Source organism: Protopterus annectens, chromosome 9.part0 (assembly GCF_019279795.1).
Source record: "Protopterus annectens isolate FY-2018-M chromosome 9.part0, PAN1.0, whole genome shotgun sequence".
Taxonomy (NCBI): Eukaryota; Metazoa; Chordata; order Ceratodontiformes; family Protopteridae; genus Protopterus; species Protopterus annectens.
This window is the reverse complement of record NC_056743.1, coordinates 1821200711-1821225276: the sequence shown is the minus strand read 5'-3', so window position 1 is coordinate 1821225276 and position 24566 is coordinate 1821200711.

Here is a 24566-nt window from a genome sequence, read left to right as displayed (position 1 = left end):
TCCCCTTACCACTGACATCCTATATATATATATATATATATATATATATATATATATATATATATATATATATATATATATATATATATATATAGGATCCGTACAGATGCTCAACTGCATCTTTCACCAAATCCCAAATTGGTGAGCATACTTGCGTGAAAGTGGTGTTCACTGAAGCAGCACTTTTGCGTAAGTATGCTTGTTGTTCCGGTTGTACTACAGTGCGGAAAGGGAAAATTCCCTTTTCTCTACTGTAGTGCATGCTCAAAGTGAGAATATTAAAGTAGGGGGGGGTGTGAGGGTGCAGGGGGGCTTGCCCCCCTGCATTCAAGTAGATTTTGTGTTTTTTTTTTAACATACATTAACGAAAGCGCTTTTTCAATGAAAGTGCTTTCGTTAAAGAGTGTTCGGTGGTAGTGGATTCGGGCTTTTGATATTTCCATCAAAAGTCTAGATATATATATATATATATATATATATATATATATATATATATACACACACACACACACACACACACACACACACACACACACACACACACACACACACACACATATATGTATATAGTCACACCAATAATTCAATTCCACAGACCTTTAATTAATGTAGAAATGGCTGCCTGAACTAGTTCATCATAAAAAAGTGTATTTGTATGACAAGTCACCAAGGATGTAAGTCAGTAAATCATTAACAATCCTTCCGCAGTACTGATGAGTTCAGAAGTTGAGAGGTGTGATCTTATCACCTACATCACACTCACTGGTTATTTGCTTGACTTGTGTTCTAGCCTCTACTTGCATCTCTTTTTCATCTGTGTCCTTTCCTTCCATTTCTAACCTCAAAAAGTATATAAACACATCACACTAATGGGGCTGTGCCTGCAAATTGTCTGTTAATATCAGTGCATTACACCAGTAAATATAATAAATAAATAAATAAAATACATGCCCAAAATGAGTTTATATATTAACATCATCTTTCTGTGGCCATACATTGTATGATGGTTGAAGTAGAACAATGCCACTGGTTATCAGCAACCAGTGGGAAATAATAGTTCCCATTCTATGGCAAAAAAGAAGAGCAATCCTTGAAATGCGCAAAGAATCTCAATCAATCATGCAAATAAGCTGAACATGCAGAAGTGTCTCCAAGCAATACTGAAATATGGTAATGTCAATGACTTTCATGTGAATGCCTCAATGGCTCAATGGGGTCATGATGTGATGTGTCCATTCTTGATGCATTAGGTGCAGGGTTCTAATCCCTGAAGTTTGTGATGTTGTTTAGAATATTATGTTTTCATCAAACAACTGCATGTCATTATCTTTCATATTTCCTTTTCTTTTGCTTTCTTAATGGCATTCCTATGAGTCATGCTCAGGTTCAGGGTATAAGAATGACACAGGCATTTGATCGACTATGTTCAGTTGTATTTCTGTTGTATTTCTATACTATGTTACATTACCCTTTTAGGTGTTTTACTGACACCTTCCCTACTGATGACTCTGTAGCATACCTGGCTAATGTTCTGTTATGAAGAATGTGAGAGACACAGGGATGGTTTCAAAGCCATGCAGATGTAATCATCTTGTCTTGCTAATCATCTGTTCCTTTCTCCAGAAATGAAATAGTCCTGTCTTTTGTGTACATTCTGTCACAGAGTTTGGCACTGGCTGACTAAATGTAAGTTTGGAGTTGCCAAAAATGTAAGTGTTTGTAAGTTCTGAGAAATGCTCATAACTCGCATCCATCCAGCTCATTCGAGCTAAGCAGACTTTAAGTGCTACACTCTTTGTACTAACCATTTTACTCAGTATTTACCAGGCTGTGGAATGGTGATTCATCACTGGGACAAAGCAGAAATTCCTTAAGATTCCAACAACAGAATAAGTTATTCCTTACATTTATTTCATTGAATTGCACTTCTTTAATGTTATAATTGTGCTATACAGCTAACCTACTACATTGTGCACAGTTATAAAGTGTTTTTTACTGTTTCACTGCATTTATGTACTGTTTTATACTGTTTTAACTGTATTTTCATTGCTAGATACTGTTTCATTATTCTAATTGCATTTTACTGAATTTCTTAACTGTAAACTGCGTTTTCATATTGAGAGTTGTATTTTCTGTTTGTGAGTGCTCTCTCTCTGTGCTTTTCTATACATTTTTGTGAGGTTTCTGTGTTCTAGTCAGGTATCATATAACTGATTTGTTTACAGTTAAAAGCATTCTCTAGAGTGCCCTTGCTCCTTTATCTGTTTAAAACTTTCATTTAGTGGCTACAGCTAGTAGCTGTAGTAGTCTCCCACCCACCGTCCCTATTGGTCTCTTTTTCTTATACTTGGTGGCTTTGCAGTTGCCCACCCATACTGTAAATTTGATCTGGGGCACTCATCCCAGTGTAGTGTCATTAGCTCATTCTACCTAATACAGAGAGAACATTTGAGAAGGCCAACCCAGTTAGGTTCTTAACCTTGAATTATCTTGTTTTCCTACTTTCCCCCTTTCCACTTTACTAGAAAAAAAAATAAAACTTTTGCTAGAATCTCCTTGGGTTCTGACTGAGGGTGCTTCTCAGCTGATAACTATATTTTTTGGCACTTTTTTTTTCCATAATAAAAATTTATTGTTATATTATTTTCAAACACAAGTAAGAACAAAAATAACATATATTCACAAATCAAACATTAACTAATATCACTAATAACCACACTCTATATACAATATTTACAAGAATGCTTCAATGTAATACATTTAAATATAAAAAAGCATAAGAGTAAATGCAAGTAATAGACAGTTGATTACTAAATTCTCTCCACACACATAAATAATTATTAATATTTCCAAGTTGAAAATACTATGCTAGTATAATATTAAAAATCTGTTCCCATATTTTTGGATTATTGACATTTTTATTTTGTGGGTTTAATAGTAATTTATGAGCCAATATATGTTTTGTTGCTAGAACTCTAAAGTTCGGCCATGAAGTTTTAGATGGGGCTAATCAATTTGAAGATATATAAAGCTTCATTAATAGAAAAATATTAATATATATAATAATTTGTGATTTAGGGATCTCTTTCGGGGGAATATGCAGAATCATAAATTTCCATGATAACGTTGTACTTTGGTAACCCACCTTCTGAAGTTGACTCTTAAGGGAATTCCAAAGTTTGAAAATACATTTACAACTCCAGAACATATGAAGAAGATCAGCTGGTTGATTCTTACAATATGGACAAGTTGGTGAAATTTTGGGATTAAATTTATGCAGGGTAAGGTGTGTATAATATGCATTGTTCCAAATCATCAACTGGGTATATATTAATTTTTGAAGAGAAGTAGATTTGATGGTCAAGTCAATTGCTTTTAACATATTACTTCTATCTGTCAGTAAAATTTTCTCTTCCCAGTAGTTTGATAACAAAATTTTATCATGAAATTGAAATTCTTTAATTAATTGATTTGCTGTCGTGATATATTTAAGATCCTGTTGGAGAGCTTGCCACAACAAAGAGCATCTATTAATAGCCTCTTCTTCCGGTTTAAAACTTTTAAAATAGCTTATAGTGAGTTCTCTAATTTGTCTCAGAATAACCAGATACTTTTTAGGTAAGTTAAGTTCTTGTCTTATTTGGTTAGCTGAACTGTCAAGATGTTTATATATATCAATCAAAGTTAGATTAACTATCAATGGAAACTTGTTGAGATCAATTAGTTGATTATTCAATTTTAAATTAGGATTCTTATGAATGGGTTGAAAAACCATCATATGTTGAACCAAATCTAATGAATGAAATAAGTTATGTAAAGAAAATATGTTCGTTTTGATGTGTTCAATAATCCCATAGAATTTCAACGTATCCTTACCTAAAAAAGTATTGCTTTAGGATTGATATTTAACTTTAGAATATATTTATAATTCAGAACTACCCAAAGTGGTGTCCACTTAGTATTATTTATATCATAATTGGCAATTCTTAAAATTCTATTAGAATTTACAATTAAATAATACATTTCAAAATTAGGTAATTCCAGTCCTCCTCTATTTTTTGGGGTCATTAATTTATTATAAGATATCCTGGTTTTCTTTGGTTCCCAAATGAATTTAGCCAATTCTTTATGAATCTTTTTAAAAAACGTCTTCGAAAGTAATAAACTGGCTGACCTAAAAATATACAGTAATCGTGGTAATATGTTCATTTTGATAATTGAAACTTTTGCTAACATTGGCAGTCGTAAATTTTTCCATCTCCCAAAATCCGAAATTATTTGTTCCCAGATTGCTTTAATATTATTATTGTAAAAGTCTTTCATATCTGTAGAGAACTCAATACCTAGATATTTAATATTTTCTTTAAATGATACCTGTCCCACTAAGGGCAATAACGAAAAGGGTTTAGGTGTCTTTAAAGGGAAGATATTGTTTTTTGTCAAGTTAATTTTATAATTAGAGACTTTTGAGAACTCATTAACAGCCTTCAATAATTTCAGTATCTGATAATGGAGATGCACAATAAATGCTAAGATCGTCAGCAAAAGCTGCCATTAATATTTTAGTTCTATAAATTATTGGGACATTATGATAAACATTTTGTTTAATATATAAAAACAATGGTTCAAGATAGATATTAAATAATAAAGGGGACAAAGGGCAACCCTGGCGTGTTCCATTCTTAATCTGTATTCTTTTAGAGAAGTTTTTATTAATATACAATGTAGTATAGGGATTACTATATAATATTTGTAACATTTGGACAAACTCATGTGATAAATTAAAATACTGTAAAAGATCAAACAAGAAATTTGTATCAACCCTATCAAAGGCTTTCTGGGCATCAATTATAAGGGCATAAATATTTAAATTATTTTGCTTAGCATGCTCTAACATAGTATGTAATGTGAGTGTATTATCACTGGTTTGTCTACCTGCCATAAAACCAGTCTGTTCTTTGGAAATGATATGAGTCATGATTCTCTTCAGTCTAGATGCTATAATAGAGGTTAGAATTTTCATGTCTACATTTATTAATGATATCGGTCTATAATTATCCGGATTTTGAGGATCTGAATTGGCTTTATGTATAAAAATAGTTTTTGAGGCGTTAAGATGTGGATCATTAATTTTATTCCTAATTATGTACTTAAACACAACTGAAAGTATCTTACCAAAAATATCTGCAAACTTTTTATAAAATTCCACTGTCAAGCCATCAGGACCTGGTGATTTATGTGATTTCATATGCTGAATTACATATACTATTTCTTCTTCAGATATCGGTTTAACCAAGTCATTTTGAATGTCCTCTCCTATTGTTGGAAACTTAATTGAATGTAGAAATTGTTCATAATTCCTGTTAGGGGTCATATCCTTTTGTCCAGCATAAATATTAGTGTATATTTTCTCAAAGATATTAAGAACATCCTCAATTTTAGAATATATTTTATTATTAAATTGTATTTCTGAAATCTGCACGGTTGGTTTCGTTTGATTAATGATCCTAGCTAACACTCTCGATGGTGTTTGAACATGATTGGCATACCTCACTAACGTCTTGTATTCTTGAAATGTTAATCTACTATTCTGAAGTAAAAAGAGATCCTTTTGACATTTAATCAGTTCATCCTCTGTTTGCTCACGAAAATCCCTAATCAGTTCTTGACCAAGTAATTTAATTTTTATTTCTAAAGTTTGAATATCTTTGTTTAATATCTTTTTATAATACGATGATTTTTGCAAAAGTGTCCCTCTTATTTGAGCTTTAACTGTTGCCCATTCAATATCTGGGGCAAATTGTTGTTTCCCTAAATCAATCAATAAGTCTTTCAGGTACTTTGTAATTTCCAGTATTATATCCTCCTTATTCAATAAATTTGGATTAAGAGACCAATTATAACCTCTTTGTCTCAAAGTATCCTTTACCCCCTTAGTAAAACTCAATGAAATTTTAGAATGGTCTGATATATAACGGGCATGTAAAATAACTGTAGGTTCTAGATTGAGCAATACTCTTGATATGAGGAAGAAATCAATTCTGGACCACATTTTGTGACATGGGGAATAAAAGGTAAAATTGCTTGTACTATTATCGTTATTCAGATAGTGAAATGGATCATATAATTGAAAGTCTTCTTTAAGATCATTCAGTGCTAATACAGCATGCTTGTTAAATGCTCTTTGTGGAAAAGATCAATCCAACTTCGGATTCTGATAGGTATTCCAAGCACCTCCAACAATTACATAATATCTATCAAATTGTGTTAAAATTTAATATAGTGATGCTATGAATAATTGTTGATCATTACAGGGAGCATATATATTTAAAAGTAAAACAGGTTTATCAAATAAGGTAGACGAAAGAATAACATAGCACCACCGTCCATTTTTATCTGTATTAGAATCTAATATCTTTTCCTTGTATTGATCTTTAATAATTATGGCTACCCCAGCACTATTTGACTTACCTTCAGATACTACTACTTCTCTAATCCATTTCTTTTTTTTAACATCACCCCGTTGATCATTCATTAAATGCGTTTCTTGGAGTAGGATAAACCACGCCTTAGCCTGCAACAAAACATGTAACACCAGTTTCCTCTTCTTCAAGCTCTGGAGCCCTTTAACGTTCCATGAATCTACTTCGCACATTTCAAAGATTCACTGTAAAATGAAAGCTTTGGAGAGAGAGCATAGAAAAAACAAAAACCAGTAAACTCAAAACCATACATAATCTGGAAGCAATTCTTATATCCCGTCCTCAACCAGTGCATACCCACTCTAACCCCGGACCAGGATATGTATAGGTCCTGTATAATATAGAATGACAAAGGGTTTAAAAGAAAAAGCAGATATAAAAACACCACAATGTAAAATTTCACACATGTATCACAATTAAGACCTATAAAACCTAACTTCACTACAACAAAGCCTAAACTAAACATTCCCTAACAAACACTGCCATAAACTACATCTCTTTGGTTAATTACTATTTAAAGAAATCAAATTAAAAATGTAACAGTACAGTACATGTAAAAAGAATAAAGTAAAAAAAAAAATAATGCACTTTTAGTAGTTGTATTAGCTATCTATACATTAACCACATACATTAAAAAAAAAAAATACATACTAATATATAACCCTATATTAAAGCAAATAGACAGCAAATTGTTAATATCCTTTGTTATACATTCACCTTATTCTAGTTTCATAATAAAGCAAGCTTCTAACTAAATAAAATAATAAAAATAACACAAAACATTAAAAACTATGCTGACAGGTTAAATAAACATTGCTAAATCCCTGCACCCTCTCTAAATAATATAACTACAAAATGTTGACTAAAAGTTAATAAATGAAGTTCCTAACAAGTTCCTATGTGCTTAAATTACTATAGAACCATGTTATTTAATGTTAAATAAACAAGAGAGTGTTTAAAACAGTTCTTTTCAGTTTTCCAAACCAGGAAGTCCTGTGAAATGCTTGCGATGGGGGACCGCTTTTGCAGACGGACTCCCGGAAGTGCCACAATGAAATCTGCACCCTCGACAGCATTTTAAGCACTTCCTGACTTCCTCCTTGTCAAAAACAGATCTTAGAAGCCATAAAATGTCAGGAAACAAGTGCAGGAGATCAAGATAAGGAAAAACAAACAGTTTTATTGCTCAGGAAAAGGCCTAAAGCTTCACAAATGCAAACAAAGGATTATCCAGTCCTCGAAGCACAGTAAACAATGAATCTAGCCTCAGCAACATGCCAGTCCCAGCAAAAGTTCAATTTAAGTCTCTGATGCAGGTAAAGCCTTGAAAATTTTAAGAAACAGATTTCTTGCCTCATTTTTTGGTGGAAACAGAATGTTTAACCCCATCCACTGTAAATATAAGCATATTAGGATATTTCATTTGAAACTTAATTTGTTTGTCAATAAGAAATGTGCAGTAAGGAGACAGAGACTGTCTAGCCTATCTGATCTGTATAGGTAAATCCTGTGTCAGAGATATTTTATTGTTTTTTCACATAATATAGCCTCCACCTTGTTTTGCAGTAATAAGTATTCTATTTACATCTTGATAATTAAGCAGTTTAACATACACAGTTCTAGGAAAATTAGATGCTTGTACCTCTCTCAAAGCTCTGTGTGCTCTTTCCATGATGATTTGTTTCACACTATCAGAATAATTTAAAAGCACTGCAAATATTTGTAGTATGGATGGAATTAGTTCATTATACTGAATGGATTCAGGAATCCCTCTGACAATGATATTGTTTCTCCTGGATCATGCTTCTAGGTCTGTAAGTTTACTTTGTATAGCCTGTATATCCACATCATGCAGATTAGTTTTTTTTTCCAATAAAACTAATTTGTCCTCAGTATCAGAAATTCGAGCCTCCGTCTTATCCATTCTTTCCAGCAACTGAGTACATGAAATTCCAAATGACTGTATTTGACAAGTCAGTTCTTTTAAAGCTTCTTGTATATAGGGTTACCACCTGTCCCACTTTGCGAGGGTCAGTCCCTCTTTGGGCAACTGTGTCCTTCAAAAAAGTTGCAAAAATGACAAATGTCCTGAGATTTTAGGACAAAGTTATTTCCTATATTTTATGTAATTGTTCCATAAAACAGTTATTCTGTATCTGAAACACCTAAATGTTATAAGAAACAGAATAAGCAACTAAAATGCTACAAGAATAAGCTTTTATTTAGGCAAAAAAGTGAAGTTTTGTCCTTTGTACTTGCTGTGGGTATATTTCGGCCTGCAAAATTTGATGTATGTACCAAAAATGTCCCACTTTGGGCATTTGAAAAGGTGGCAACCCTACTTGTATAGGCAGAAGTGCAGTTTTGATATCCTCCATATTTAAAGCTTGATCAGCTTTAGTTTTAGTCCCTAGTTTCTGTTGTTCCTATGCTTTAGTAATTTTTTCTCGTTTAGTAGTCACATCTTTTTCTGGTGATTGCAATTCCGATAATTTTGTTTTAGTCGTAGTTATATCCATGCTTTTGTCTTCTTTTGACATCTTATTGGAACACAAAAAGTTGCAATACAAAAAGCACACGGTTCCTTTGTGTATTCCTCTCTGCAGAGCTAGCTAATCTGTTGTAATCCAGTGAAATATATTCCTTTTTCTGGTTTTTCTTCCCAATACAGGATAAATAAGTGTAGTTAGAATAAGTTTATCGAAGTTTTGATGTTAAAAACGTTATAGTATCCACTCAGGGTTTTGATTTCCTCAGGTTAAATGTAGAGCTGCAGTTCAGCAGTGTTCATAGAACAGCAGCCATCTTTGAATCCATTTTTTGGCACTTTTTAACTGTTCGGAGTTAAATAAAACAAATAAAACAATAATTAAATTCAGTCCAGAATACAGTTTGAAAAAAATTGCATTTATTTATTTTATTTTATTTTTAGTGCTGTTTTAGCTGCCTTTCTGTAAAAAAAATTCTAAGCTTATTTCCTGGCTTTCCTGTAACTAGTCTAGTCCAGATACAGATTTGCTGTATCCAGGACTGTTTGTAAGCTTTTGAGCCCCCCCGAGTCTTTCTGTGTTGGAGGGAAGCCTTCTAGCTTATCAGTGGGAGCAGTAAGCCCTAGGTAGCTATCTACCACAAAAGGAGTGGTTTCTAGCCCATAAATTGTAGTTATTGGCCGTTTGGGCAGAAAAGCCTGCATTTGACCTTGTTTCCCAGTTTTCCTGTAACTAGTCTAGTCCAGTTACAGATTTGCTGTATCCAGGACTGTTTGTAAGCTTCTGAGCTCCCCAAGCCAGTTTGTGTTAAAGGGAAGCCTTCTAGCTTATCAGTGGGAGTGGTAAGCACTAAGTAGCCTATCTACCACAAGAGGAGTAGTTTCTGGCTCGAAAATGTAGTTATTGGATGTTTGGGCAGTTTTTCCATCTCTTTCAACTTTTCTGGTTAAAAGGCTGTTTGAGCTTGTTTCCACTTCTCCTGTAACTAGTTACAGATTTGCTGTATCCAAGACTGTTTGTAAACCTTTGAGCCCTCCAAACTTTCTGTGTTGGAGGGAAGCCTTCTAGCTTATCAGTGGGAGCGGTAAGCACTAGGTAGTCTATCTCCACAAGAGGAGTGGTTTCTGACCCAGAAATTGTGGTTTATTGGTCATTTGGGCAGTTTTTTCCATCTCTTTCAATTTTCTGGTTTACCTGCATTTTCACTTGTTTTCTGCCTTTCCTGTAACTAGGCTAGTCCAGATACAAATTTGCTGTATCCAGGACTGTTTGCAAGCATCTGAGTGGTGCCAAAGTCTGCTCTTCAAATTTTCCCTTAGATCTACTAGTTCTCTGCTCTTCTGCACTTTTACTAGCTTATTAGTCTAGCACTTTACTAGACTGCTCATAGCAATTCTTGTAGCACACAATAGTGCTAGCAGCACTAAACATTCTACAAGAAAACAGATCCAGTACTTATTATTAATGCCCACCCCTCCAGGCATGTCTAAAGGTCAGTTCCCTCTGCTTTCTCCTATTAACCTGGTGAACTATGGCATCCAGAGGCAATGTAACAACTGCCTCATGTACACCGGCAACCCTCTCCTCTTACCTCCCAATACTCAGACTTGAGAAAAATGCACTTATATATCCAAGTTGGAAGCCACGCACTCTCCAGCCAAGACCAGAATAGCTGGTCAAGAGGAGAAGGTCAATACTTGCACCACACCACATGGAACACATAGCCCTCCAGAACACACACCAACACTGCTTTCACATAAAACACAAACCACACACCCACTTTCACGGAGGCTCTCAATAAAAATCTACCCAAACAGCAGAGACCTCCAAGGCAGAAATGCACTTGACCACTACAACACAACACTAAGCATGAGACATATAACTCTCCTAAACAGTGTGCCACTCAACCAAAGCCACTATGGCAAAACAGCATGCCCAACACACTAGTCATAGGTGACTCGATAGTGAGGCACACTTATTTCCCATTCATTAGTTTGTATAAGGAGAAAGTAACAGTCGGCTCCCTGTCAGGTACCAGGATCCATCACATAATGCATGCATTCAGGTCCCTCAACAACAGGTACAAATATGACTCAGTCATTATACATGTGGTTGTGAATGACCTGAGACGTACCTCCCTGGATACATGAAAAAATTACGTATGTCCCTAGCCCTGGGCTGCATCCTACCATCACCCAGAATGATAAAACAGTACAAGCAGAAAATGAGTGATTTCAACAATTGGCTAAGTTTTTGGTGGCATTCTAAGGGGATCCAGTGTCTGTCTGCCTGGGATTACATAATTTAAAGACCTCAATGCTTTGCCAGAGATGGCCTGAATCTGTCACCTCTGGGCTTTTGGATACTGGCCAAGTCTTTTGCCACCCCTATAGTGCCTTTTTTAGGTGGTGTTCCAAAGACCAAATTACCGCCATAACAGCTGAAAACAAATGCAATCTGGGAGTCATGCTGCTCAACCTTAGAAGTCTAAATCTCAAAATGCACTTTCTTGAAGCACTCCTTAAAATGGAGAACATTGACATTTGTGCTGTAACAGAGACCTGGTTCAAGGCAGCAGAAAGCACCCCTACACTACCAGGCTATAACTCTTTCCACACTTTTTGGCCCCAGAACTTGGACCAAAGCTCCAAAGGTGGTGGCGTTTCCATATTCATAAAGGATGTGCATACCTCCAGACTGGAAGCCCAACATAATGCATCAAAGATACTTCAGGTGCAGCTAACATTGGTTAAGACAGGGATTCAGGTCATAGCCTGCTATAGATTCCCCAACCATGTCCCAAGACTCACACTCCACGTTCCTAAGCACCCTGGAGAATACTAGGGTCCAGCATAACACTCTCATACTAGATGACTTCAACTACCCCTCCATTAAATGAGAAAACTACTCATGTACCAATACACTTGCCCAATGTTTCCTGGAGTTCATTAATTCCAATGCCCTGGATCAGATCATTCTTAATCCCACTAGAGGTAGCAACATCCTTGACCTGATCATTACTAACATGGGCGACCGTTGCTCTACACCAATAGTCAGCTCCTCCCTGCTTAGATCCGATCACAAATTAATCACCTTTGAAATCCACATCCCTCTCACCCCCCCACCCCTGCAAAGGTAACCACCATGAAAAACTTCTCCAAAGCTAACTTTGGGCTCCTAAAAACAGAGATGCCTAACTTCATGGCACCCATGCAAATGGAGAACAGTTGCATGCCTGTCGAATCATACACCAATGCACTGTACAAACATGTACACAAATGCATAGACCTCACCATACAGGACGCTCTCGTCCAAAAAAGGAAGCCAACCTCATGGTCCCCTGCCACAAACAAACTCTGCAACAGAAGGCGGAAACTGATGAAGAATAAGGTCAAGTCCCAAGACTGGAAAAACTCCCTTATCAGCCTCAACAAAAATTGAGATCCCTCATCAAATCCTCTAAAGCTAGCTATGAAAACAGAACTGCAGCAGATAGTAAAGACAACCACAAGGCCTTCTATAGTTATGTAAAATAGCTCATGGCAATACCCAGATTTGCTCTGAGTTACTGCACAATGGTACCTCCTATACTGAACCAACAGATATTGCCAATATACTGGCCGAGAGATTCACTGGCAAATTTACTCCCCCCAAAGGACCAATCACAATACCAGGAGACTGCCAGGCACCCAGTATTACTGCTGCACAGGTTAAAACAGCACTGTCCAAGGCCAAGAATACAGCTTCTATGGGACCTGACAATATCACTAGAACTATTGCCCCATTAGCCTGATGAGTATGACATGCAAAGCTATGGAATGCATCATCATGGACCTAATAAACAAAGATATAGATAATCTTGAAACTCTGGATCCCACACAGTTTAGTTTTGTGAAGGGTAGATCATGCATTTTCAACTTGTTTGACTTCTTTGAGTCAGTCACCAGAGCTGTGGATGAAGGCAAGGTGGTTCATACAGCCTACCTTGATCTGGCCAAAGCCTTTGATACCATTCCCCACTTAGGAATCATAGAAAAACTCACCAAGCTAGGCATCAACCCCTATATCACTAGGTGGGTTGCAAACTGGCTCACAGATAGAACCCACAGTGTGAAAGTAGCTGACCCCAAGTCAGACTGCCGACTAGTCAAAAGTGGAATCCCACAGGGTTTAGCCCTGGGTCCTCTCCTGTTTGGTATCTTCTTCTCTGAAGTCCAGGCCAACATTAAGGGACCCTGGCTGACAAAGTTTGCAGATGATTGCAAGTTGGGAGCTATTATTAACTCCCCAAGTGATGTTGATATCCTACAGAATTACCTCACTGAGACCAATGACTGGTGAGAGAACCATGGCCTTAAGCTCAATGCCAAAAAATGTGTCATCATCCCCTTTGGGAAAAAACAGATTCCCATGAATTACCACATTGATGGTGGTCCACTGAACACAGAAGGCATTATAAGAGATCTGTGAACTCAAGTTGACAGCAACCTCTCTTTTGATCACCACATTGCCACTGTGGTCAGAAAGTCCTTCTATGTGGCACATCTCATTACTAAGGGTTTTGCATCCATCATTTCCCTGCTATAAATACCATATTTGCCTGGTTTTGTGTTCCGGGCAGCGCCGGTTAGCTAGGGTAAATCTATTCCCAGCTGCACAAAGCACAAAGTCTCCTCTTCAATTTTTCCCTTGGAACTAGACAAACTTTCAATTTAAGCACTCAAGCCACTCATTTCTCAGCCAGGCACTTACTCAAAACTTATAGCAAGCACTTATAAACCCTTGCACTAGACCCTCTTGTACTGCACAGAAGGACAAGGCTCTCTATTCGACCTTACCAGCCATCCAGTAAAACAGTTCACTGTACCTATCCAGGCATGTCCAAAGGGCAGTTTCAGGTATACACTCCAGTCCAACTGGTGAATCTGGGCATTTTGAGGCAATGCTACAACTGCCTCATGTACACAGACAACCCCCTCCTCCTACCACCAAACACTAATACATGCAAGAGATGCAATTATACAGCCAAACTGGAGGCTAAGCTCTCTCAACCCAAAGCTGGATCAGACAGTCAAAAGGAGAAGGGAAATACTTGCATCACACCACCAGTCTCACATAAACTCATTAAAGCAGCACTGGAAAAACACACATAAATACATGAAAACATACTTGGAGGCTCTAAATAAAAATCTACAAAACCAACAGAGACCTCCAAAGCAAGCATCCAAGCAACCTCCACCCCCCCAACACAAACCATGAAACACATACTTCACAAAACCAGTGTGCCATGCAATCACAGACCTTAAGGCAAAATTACATACCCAACATACTAGTAATAGGTGACTCTATAGTCAGGCACACTGACGTCCCACTCACTAGGCTGAATAAGGAGAAGGTTACTGTTAGCTGCCTGTCGGGTGCCAGGATCCACCACATAACACAAGCACTCAGGTCACTACAGAACAAGTAAAAATATGACTCTGTCATTGTCCATGTTGGTGTGAATGATCTGAGCCGTACCTCTCTGGACTACATGAAAAGAGAAATGGAAGAGCTCTCTGATCACGTAGCCCAGGCTGGTATGACCCTGACCCTGAGTAGCATCCTGTCCTCACCAAGAATGATACCACGGTATTAAGAAAAAATTCTCAATTTCAACAATTGGCTAAGTTTCTGGTGTCATTCAAAGGGGATCCAGTGTCTGTCCTCCTGGGATGACATGCTCGACAAGCCATGCTGCCTCACCAGAGATGGCTTGCACCTGTCACTCTTAGGCTTTTGAATACTGGCCAAGGCTCTTTGCCACCCCCATAGTGCCTTTTTTAGGCAAGGCTCAAAAGGCAAACCTACCACCGTAAATATCACAAGTAACAAAAAACCGAGGATAGTGCTCCTCAATGCCAGAAGTCTGAACCTCAAAATGCATGCACTTGAGGCACTCATCAGTATGGAGAAAATTGATATATGTGCAGTAACAGAAACCTGGTTTAAGGCTCCAGAGAGCACCCCAGCACTACCAGGCTACAACTCATACCATACATTTCGGCCACAAAACCCGGACCGAAATACAAAAGGCGGGGGAGTATCCATATTCATCATGGATACCCACGCCTCCAGGTTAGTGGCACAGCACGATGCTTCAGAGATCATCCATGTGCAACTAACAATGGGCAAAACTGCAATTCACCCACCATGTCCCAGGACCCCCATTCTGCATTCCTGGAAACAGTGGGAAACATAAAAGTCCTAACAAACACCCTAATATTGGGTGATTTCAATTATCCAAACATTAACTGGGAGAAGTACTCAAATACTAACTCCCTTGCCCAACATTTCCTAGAATTTATAAACTCAAATGCCCTGGTTCAACTGGTCAACACTCCCACCAGAGGTGATAACATATTGGACCTGGTCATCACCAACATGGGCAACCGGTGTTCCACACCAGAGGTCAACCCCTCGCTGGTTAGATCTGACCATAAACAAATCACTTTGGATATCCACATTCCACCCCCACCCTGGACAAGAAAACCACCATGAAAAACTTTTCAAAAGCAAATTTCACATTACTTAAGACAGAGGTGGAAAGTTTCAAAGCCCCCATGCTGAAGGATAATGCTGTCCAAACTGCAAAATTATTTACTAGTGCATTCTAAGGGCACCTACAAGAATGCATGGATCATGCCATCCCAAGCAAAACCTAGACTCACTCCTCCAAGAAAAGGAAACCAGTCTGGTGGACTCCTGCCATAAACAAGCTATACAATAGAAGAAGGAAACTAGTACAGAAAAGAGTAAAATCCCAAGAAGGGAAGACATCCCTGATCAGTATCAGCATGAAACTACGATCCCTCATAAAATCATCCAAGGCGAGCTTTGAAAGAAAAATTGCCAAGGACTCCAAAGATAACCACAAGGCATTCTTTAGTTATGTCAATAATCTAAGTGGCAATGCTCAGATCTGCTCGGAGTTAGTGCAGAATGGCAAAAAATACACTGAACCGACCGATATCGCCAACATCCTAGCAGACAGGTTCAGCACAAACTTCACCCCCTCTCACCCCCAAGAGGGCCCATAACCATACCAGAAGAATGTAGAGTCCCTGAAATCACAGACACTCAGGTTAAAACAGCCCTCTCCAAAGCCAAAAACACAGCATCAGTGGGACTGGGCAGTGTCCCAGGCTGCATCCTACACGAGCTCAAAGATGAATTAACCACTGACCTAAACGCACTGTTCAAACTCAGCCTCTCCACAGACTACATACCCATAGAGTGGCACACAGCAGCGGTTATTCCGCTTCACAAAGGTGGAGCCACAACAGACCCCGGGAACTATCGCCCTATAAGCCTGACTAGCTTGGTCTGCAAGGCTATGGAGCACATCATCATGGAACTCATTAACAGAGATGTTGGGAACCTCTAAACACTGGACCCTATCCAGTTCGGCTTTGTTAAGGGCAGATCATGCCGCCTAAACCTGGTGGACTTCTTTGAGACAGTTATCAAGGCTATAGATGAAAGAAAGGTGGTACACACAGCCAACCTAGACCTCGCACAGGCCTTCGACACCATTCCCCATTCTGATATTATAGACAAGCTCACCAGCCTGAACATAAATCCCTACGTCACAAGATGGGTTGCCAACTGGCTCACGGACAGAACCCACATGGTGAGAGTTGCGGGAGCTAGGTCCAACTCTAAATTGGTTACAAATGGAGTTCCCCAGGGCTCAGTCCTAGGAACCCTCCTGTTCGGCATATACTTCTCAGAGGTACAGGCAAGCACAGGAGGACTATGGCTGACCAAGTTCTCAGACGACTGCAAACTAGGGGCTATAATTGACTCTCTGGCTGACACAGACATCCTCCAAAAGGGTCTCAATGAGACAGATACATGGTGTCAAAATCATGGCCTCAAGCTAAATGCCAAAAAGTGCATAGTCATCCCCTTTGGAAAAAACACAGTACCCACAAACTACCACATAGGTGGTAGTCCCCTAAATACGGAAGACTTAATAAGGGATCTGGGGACCCAAGTAGATAGTAATCTCACCTTTGATAATCACATTGCCAAAGTGGTTAGAAAATCCTTCTATGTGGCCCACCTAATCACAAAAGGGTTCACATCCAGATCAAAAGAGGTCATTGTGCCCCTCTACTCATCACTCATCAAACCCATCATAGAGTACAATGCCCCATTTGGGATGTACCTTACAAGACACCTGCAATAGCTGGAAAGACCACAGAAGTACCTCACCAAGAGGATCACTGGCCTCAAACAGATGCCCTATGCAGCTTGACTGAAGAAATTACAGCTGTACTTGGTTGCATACCGCCTATTCAGAGGTGATCTCTGCCTGACATACAAGGCCATGTCCAACCCAGAATTGATGGACATGCTCCACCTAAAGAAAACCTTATCCATGCGAGCCACACACTCTAGGGATCTAAACCTCATCACAACAATAAATAGGACGTGCTGGAGGGATAGATTCCTGTCCCAGAGATTTCCAGTGCTTTGGAACAAGATCCAAATCTGCATTAGGCAGAGCTCCTCGCTAACACTCTTCAAAAGAAATCTTGACGAGTGGATGGGAAACAGAAAGTTTACTTCGGGGATCACTTCAGTGGATCTGCCGGATAGAGGCACAGGGAACTAATCTAAAGTGGCGGTGAAAGCCAACACATTCTGACTAGGCTTATAAATGCCTTCGGGCAGATAGCCTAGTACCTACCTATGAACCTATGAACCTATGAAGAAAGAGGTCATTGTCTCCCTCTACTGTTCCCTCATTAGGCCAATCATTGAGTGCAATGCCTCATTTGGCATACACCTCACTAGACACCTGCAACAACTGGAGAGGCCACAAAAGTACCTCACAAAAAGGATCCTAGGCCTTAAACACTTGGCCTATATAGACAGACTCAAAAAACTCCAACTATTCTCTGTCTCATATTGCCTACTTAGAGGCGATCTCTGCTTGACTTACAAAGCCATGTCTGATCCAGCTCTGTTAGAAATGCTACATCTAATGAAATCCCAATCTCTCCACACCACATGCTCCAGAAACCTCAACCTCATTACCACAATCAACAGAATGTACTGGAGGTACAGTTTCATAACCCAGAGACTGCCCATGCTATGGAATAGATTTCCCATACATGTCAAGCTGTGCACCTTGCTGACCCTCTTCAAGAGAAATCTTGATAAGTGTATGGGAAATAGAAAATTCACCCCGGGGATAACCCCAGTGGCTCTATTCAACAGAGGCACTGGGCATTAAGGTTGGTGGCATGATGCCAGGGTAATCCTATGGCTAGGCTTGTAAAGGCCCCAGGGCCATTAGCCTAGTACACACCTAGGAACAATCCCATTAGAAATTTCCTATCTGATCCAAAAATAAACACAATATGCTCTTAACCACAATACAGTAAGTGAGGGGCTGTTTTACACTGTTTTGTAACCACTCTACAAATATGCTGCAAAGCCCAAATATGTGTTTTCTCAATGACCCTTCACAATTGGATATCTTCAGTGGCTGCCCTTGCTAATGCAATGTAAGGTATCATATTAGTATCAAAGTCATGGGTTTATAGCCATTGATATCTATCTGTTTACTTCACCCATCTCAGTCCATATCTCCTCACCTTTTATAGTCCTGTCTGCTTGCTGCCTTTTTTTTATTTGTCATATAACTTTAAGGACTTACAAAACAAGACAAATCACATACTTGTATTGTTATTTGCATAATCATTGGCAAAGAGCAACTACACTGGTTTCCTTTCCATTGCTCATTAGTCAATATATTATATCTTGACTATGATTAAATTAACATTATACTTCTGTGTTCACATAACTGCATCACCTACAAGGGGTGTGTGTGTGCTGTCACTGTTTGTCTCAGCTGCTTGTATTTGAATGTAGCTGAAAAACTTTTTGTTGCAGTCACCCTGGGTCTCCGCTACAGCTTTGATAAGGGGTTTCTCGTCACTCTGGCCCGATCACGCACACACACAGATAGATAGAGATAGATATAATTATCATTGCTGCTCACTGTGCACATGATGTCACAGACATGACATTTATGAATCCCCAGAAAGGCATGGAAGGTCTAAAATAAGACATATTATAATCAAATGGGACCCTAGACAGGATAATGGACCAGGGCAGTCCCCCCAGCCATTCCAGTGTCCCATTACTTGACTCTCTCTTTCCCCATTTACCATAAACACTGTTTAAACCTGTCAGTGTGCATACTGTTTTCCTCTTTATTTTACAATGGTTACAGAGATTTGGATTTAATTTAAAACTTTTATTTGAAATTTTATAGCACAAACACTAATGGCAATTTGCTAAACAAAACAGTCTCATTGAAAACAGATGGAGCGTGAACAATAACACATTTTTCTTCTTCCTTGGAAACTCACATTCACTGAAAATGCATCTGAACAGTGGTGGATTAAGAGTATGATGGGGCTTGAGCTGTTCTCAATCCATGACCCCCCCCCCACCTTTAGGACTGTACAACAATTGCCTGTGTTGTTTTATTCATCTTCCTGATTGTTTTAAATTATATTTCTTGTTTTATCCAGCAATATTTGTTAGAGTGAGTTTTTCATTTTTAGTCCTGAATGTTTTTTTACAGTAAGCAGCAAAAAAAAAATGTATGAACCAATATTTTGTTTTGTACTTTTGTTGACCAAGTTAGTCCCACCAGGCTAGTAGCCTCTTTTCAGGGTAGGCCAGTGGTGGTATTCATACTAGTAGGGGAATTTGAACAGAGCTTCAGATAACTTCCCCTACTCTTTGTGACATGTGCCATAGGATACCTTACATTTATCTGAGCTACCTGTGACACAAACAGATGGGACTTCAGTTCGAAAGATGACATACTCAGTAGTGCAGATCCCAGTTGTACTGCATTACAGTGTCAGTATTCTATCCACCTGCCGTGGGAATAGAACTCTCAGCCATCTGCACCAAAGGTGAATATGACACTTTTTGTGTCACTGACACTGTTACTAGCAATAATGACAGAAGTAACCATTTCAGAACATTTCAGCCATAAAAGATCACTCAACCTGCTGTCATTATAATCCATCAATACCCATGCTCAACAATGAGAACTACAGTAAACTCTCAGTTAACTAGCACCCATGGGGATTGGAAGATGCTAGAAAAGTGTAGTTTCTGGCTGCTTGAGAATTACTATTAAAAATAGGTCTGACTAATACTGTACCCTATACTATTTGTTTGGTTTAACTTGTTCGTGGGTTGGGAAGAGAGATAATTTATTGTTATCTTCCTTTTTAAAACTCTAAAACTCTAAAAATATAAGGTATGTTTTTGTGGGGAGAAACAGAAAGTGCAACACATGAAAATTGTACCATTTTTCTTTGATTTTTTTTGCCGGTTGGTTGCTTAAGTTACGGTTAACTGAGAGTTTACTATACTTTATTGCGAACACATCACTTCTGATTGTGATGAAAATGGCCACAGCAAAATATTCCACTTTCTTTTACACAAATGCACACCAGTCCTGCAAATTTAGGCAGATGACTTTTCAACTTTATCAGCTTACCAGTCAGACAATTTTATCCACATCCATCTCCAAACCCAACAATTATAGCTAAATTGTTGACTGAATCCTTCTTGGATTTCTGTGTTGAAAAGATTAACAATAATAATAATGAAAGTGAAGACACAAACTTCTTATTACCTATTGCTAAATGTTTCCCATCCTGAACTTCAGTCAATGCACCCTAACAACTTTCTATTCTGCACTTGAATCAATAAACCCCTCTTCACACCCCCGTTAAAACACTGCTTCTCATCTTTCTCTTACATAAACAATTCTTCACATCCTTCTTATAGTCTAACGCTCCTACCCCCATTATGCATTTCCTACATACCCAAGTTACAGTCCTCCTATATACTTCACTTTGGAACAAGTAGCCTGGATAGAACTAATCCTATACCCTGCTATCTCACGCAAATGGTATTTAATACTATCCTATAAATAACAACAAACACCCAAAAGCGAATGTCACTTAGTAAAACAGCAAAAAAAGTCCCCAAGTGAAGGAAACACGTTCAAAATAAAGGATGCAGATGAATACAAACCGAACAATTTTATTCCAATACTTGACAGTAATATGGTAAGCACTTTCACAATAATTCAATATTGCTTCATCAGACCAGGAATAACAACTAACATAATCTTTAAATAACATTGCTAGGCCTCAGAATTCCAAGTAACCACTCAGAAGCCAGCAAACTAAAATTAATTACCATTTAAAGACAAAGTTACTAATTTCTATTCAAGGCTGAATGTGCAATGCATTTCAATACCATTTATAGGTTAAAAAAAATTTCCTTATAGTTCATGTTTGTTTACAAATTCTATAAGTAAATAATGATATAAGTAATTAAAATGAAAATAAGAAAATATATAAAATAAGAATATAAGTATATATATATATATATATATATATATATATATATATATATATATATATGAAAACACGCACATATCAAGTACATATATAATAACTAAAAATATATCTAATAATTAGATATGAATATATATGTATAACTCATATAAATATATATTGAATATGAATGACAGTGTCCCATTAAAACCTGTTCTGAAGTCTAGAAGGGTCAATAAGTATAAGAAGGGCTTGTAATATTTATATGCATTTATATGTAGTTGTGCTATGTAGTGATGTGTTAAGTTATGCAGATTATGCATATGTATTCGTTTTTGGTGTTCAGATGTTTTTTTTTTTTTAAATAATGGTTGAGTTATACAGTATAATGTTTGTAAATGTGTACACCATATTTATATTTATGGTAATTAATTTTGGTTTGCTGGCTTCTGAGAGGTTACTTTGAATTTTGAGGCCTAGGAATGTTATTTAAGGACTTATGTTAGTTGTTATTCCTGGTCTGATGAAGCAATATTGAATTATTGTGAAAGAGCTTACCGTATTACTGTCAAGTATTGGAATAAAATTGTTCGGTTTTTGTTCATCTGCATCCTTTATTGTGAACATGTTTCCTTCACTTGGGGACTTTTTTTTACTATCCTATAAATACTGACATCTCCTCTCCTACATTATTTTTTTAACTTACTTCTCAACTATACTCTTCTTTATATGTCTTGAACTCGTTACAAACCTTTCTGTACTGAAATGTAAGAATATTAAACTTCTTTGCAACAATGTCTTCCCTTCTTCAATATAAACCCATTTACTTCCTGAAAGTATTTAGAGTTACCAGAGCTGCATACACTTATACGTATAGATATAAATACTTCACTGTATATATCTGTCCTTTAATTATGTTTGTTTTTTTCTGTGAAATAGAACTGTTGTTCTTCTGAGAAATTATTAAATTCACCAGTTATTATGAACATTCTGTGATGGAGTTTCTTCCCAGGCCTCCAATAAAAATAGGTTATGCCCAGTCAGACTTTCCCAGTCAACAAAGATAAATGAATACATACATACAGACAGATATAAATAGATAAAATGATGACTCAATGACCAAAGTCACATGTTTGAAGTTGTTTAACATAAACACACAATAGCCAAAGTATTTCAGCTTAATGCACACACACACACACACACACACACACACACACACACACACACACACACACACACACACACACAAATCTCACAGAATGATCATTGTACAAGGTACTTTCTTCCACAGATAGTCCCTCACCATCATTTGTAGACACTTTGTTGACTGTGTACACCTTATTGTTACAAAGAAATAAATTACATGTACTTTATTGGTAGCATTGGATGAACTACATGCAATTATATAAAAAACACTAGTATATGATCAAAAGATGCAACCATTTGTAGTACAGTTTAAATAGAAGAGTATTTTTGAGAGCATATGAAACATTAACCACCTGATATATTTTAGATCAATATGCACACTCTCTGAAGAAGTAAAAGTTAACTGAATAATTCCACATTAATGAGAATTATTACTAATGCAGAGGCTGCTGCTGGCAGACAACTTTGCATTTCAATGCTTCATCTATAAATGAAATGCCTGCTGCCCTTCAAGAATAAATTGCCTAGGCTACATTAAAGTAGTGTACTGGCAATGTTGCTATAACTGTTTCCTGAAGTAGATCAGCTGTACAATAGGGAATGGCTGGCAAAAATGATAACAGTTTCATAGTTACAAGGTAAGGAGTCCTGGAGATCAGTAAGGAGCCGAGCTCAAATTGTCAATTACTCTAAGACACTCACCAGGATTCGGCAAGCACTGCATGGCATGCAAGAATAGTGCAAGAGCTGCTGAAGGCAATATGTCTGCCGTGCGATCCAGGAATAAGCTCCTGGGATGTGCACGAGTGCTCCTGCACTATTCCTGCATGGATACAGACCCTGTATGCTAATTACCTCATTTGCTGGTAATAAAACTTGCAAATGAGGTGAATTAGCAAACCAGGAAGCATGCAGGCAGGAGTCCATGCAGGAATAGTGTACACTGCAGAAATGTATCTGCAAACTACAAAATGAAGGCATGACAGCTCATACAAATGCATGTATTAGAAGGGTTAGGCATGCCAAAGGCCAAATATATGGCCATAGCTATGAAAAATAATTTCAAAATAATAAAAATTAACTTTTTTTTATTGACCAATTTCAGCTGTTTAAGCGCAGGACAGCAGTGTGCAAACAGGATCGGCCTGAAAATAATAAAAAAAGCTGGAAATAAGCTTTTAAACCGAAATCATAATTTTGCCATAATAGACAATGACATGCATAACAAAACAAGACCATGGAATAGTGGTTGCTAAAGGGGAAAGCTGAGTGTTGGTTTTGTAACCATGCATTAGCAGTCAGTCCAATGCAAATGAGGGCAATGATACTGAATCACAGATTTCCCCTCAGTGCTAGCTTGCACCCAACCATGTAGGTGCAGTAATACCATGGTGTAAGCCTAAGAGCTAGATGACTTCATAAGGGGGTGTGTCATGCATGCTGTAAGCTTATTGCAGCTCTGTGGCCCATGTTTGCCCTTAGTTAAGCACAGTTAAGAAAGGGGGTGTGTCTGAAGTTGCCTAGCAGTATTTACATTGCCTAAACGGGTGTGCGCGCCGTGCACTGGGTTTTAAACAAACAAAAAATTATAATAAACCAGGAAATAGCAGCTCAGTTCACAGCTGAGCATTGGGTTTGCACGGCGTGCCTTGGGGCTAAAACAGGAAGGCAATGGGAAGGGAAAACAGCAGTAGGAAGGTAATCAAGAAGAACTAGCATAACTGGCAGGTGAAATGTATCAGAACCAGCCAATTACACAAGCAGCAGCCCAGCCCAGCACATCACTATAAACTATGCAAACACCTTTCACTCTTTTTTTTCCCACAAACTCTACACCACCGGTGTACACACCCAAGTAAATTTTACCTAGCAAAAGCAACAAAATTATAGGGGCTGCTTTCACTCTCATAAATCATTATGTGGAAGAGGCTGAGTGTGGTGAGGATGAAAATGCTGATGACCAACCCACAGTGAGGAGAAGGAGAAGAGTGTACAGACCCAGGGTAACCTACCAG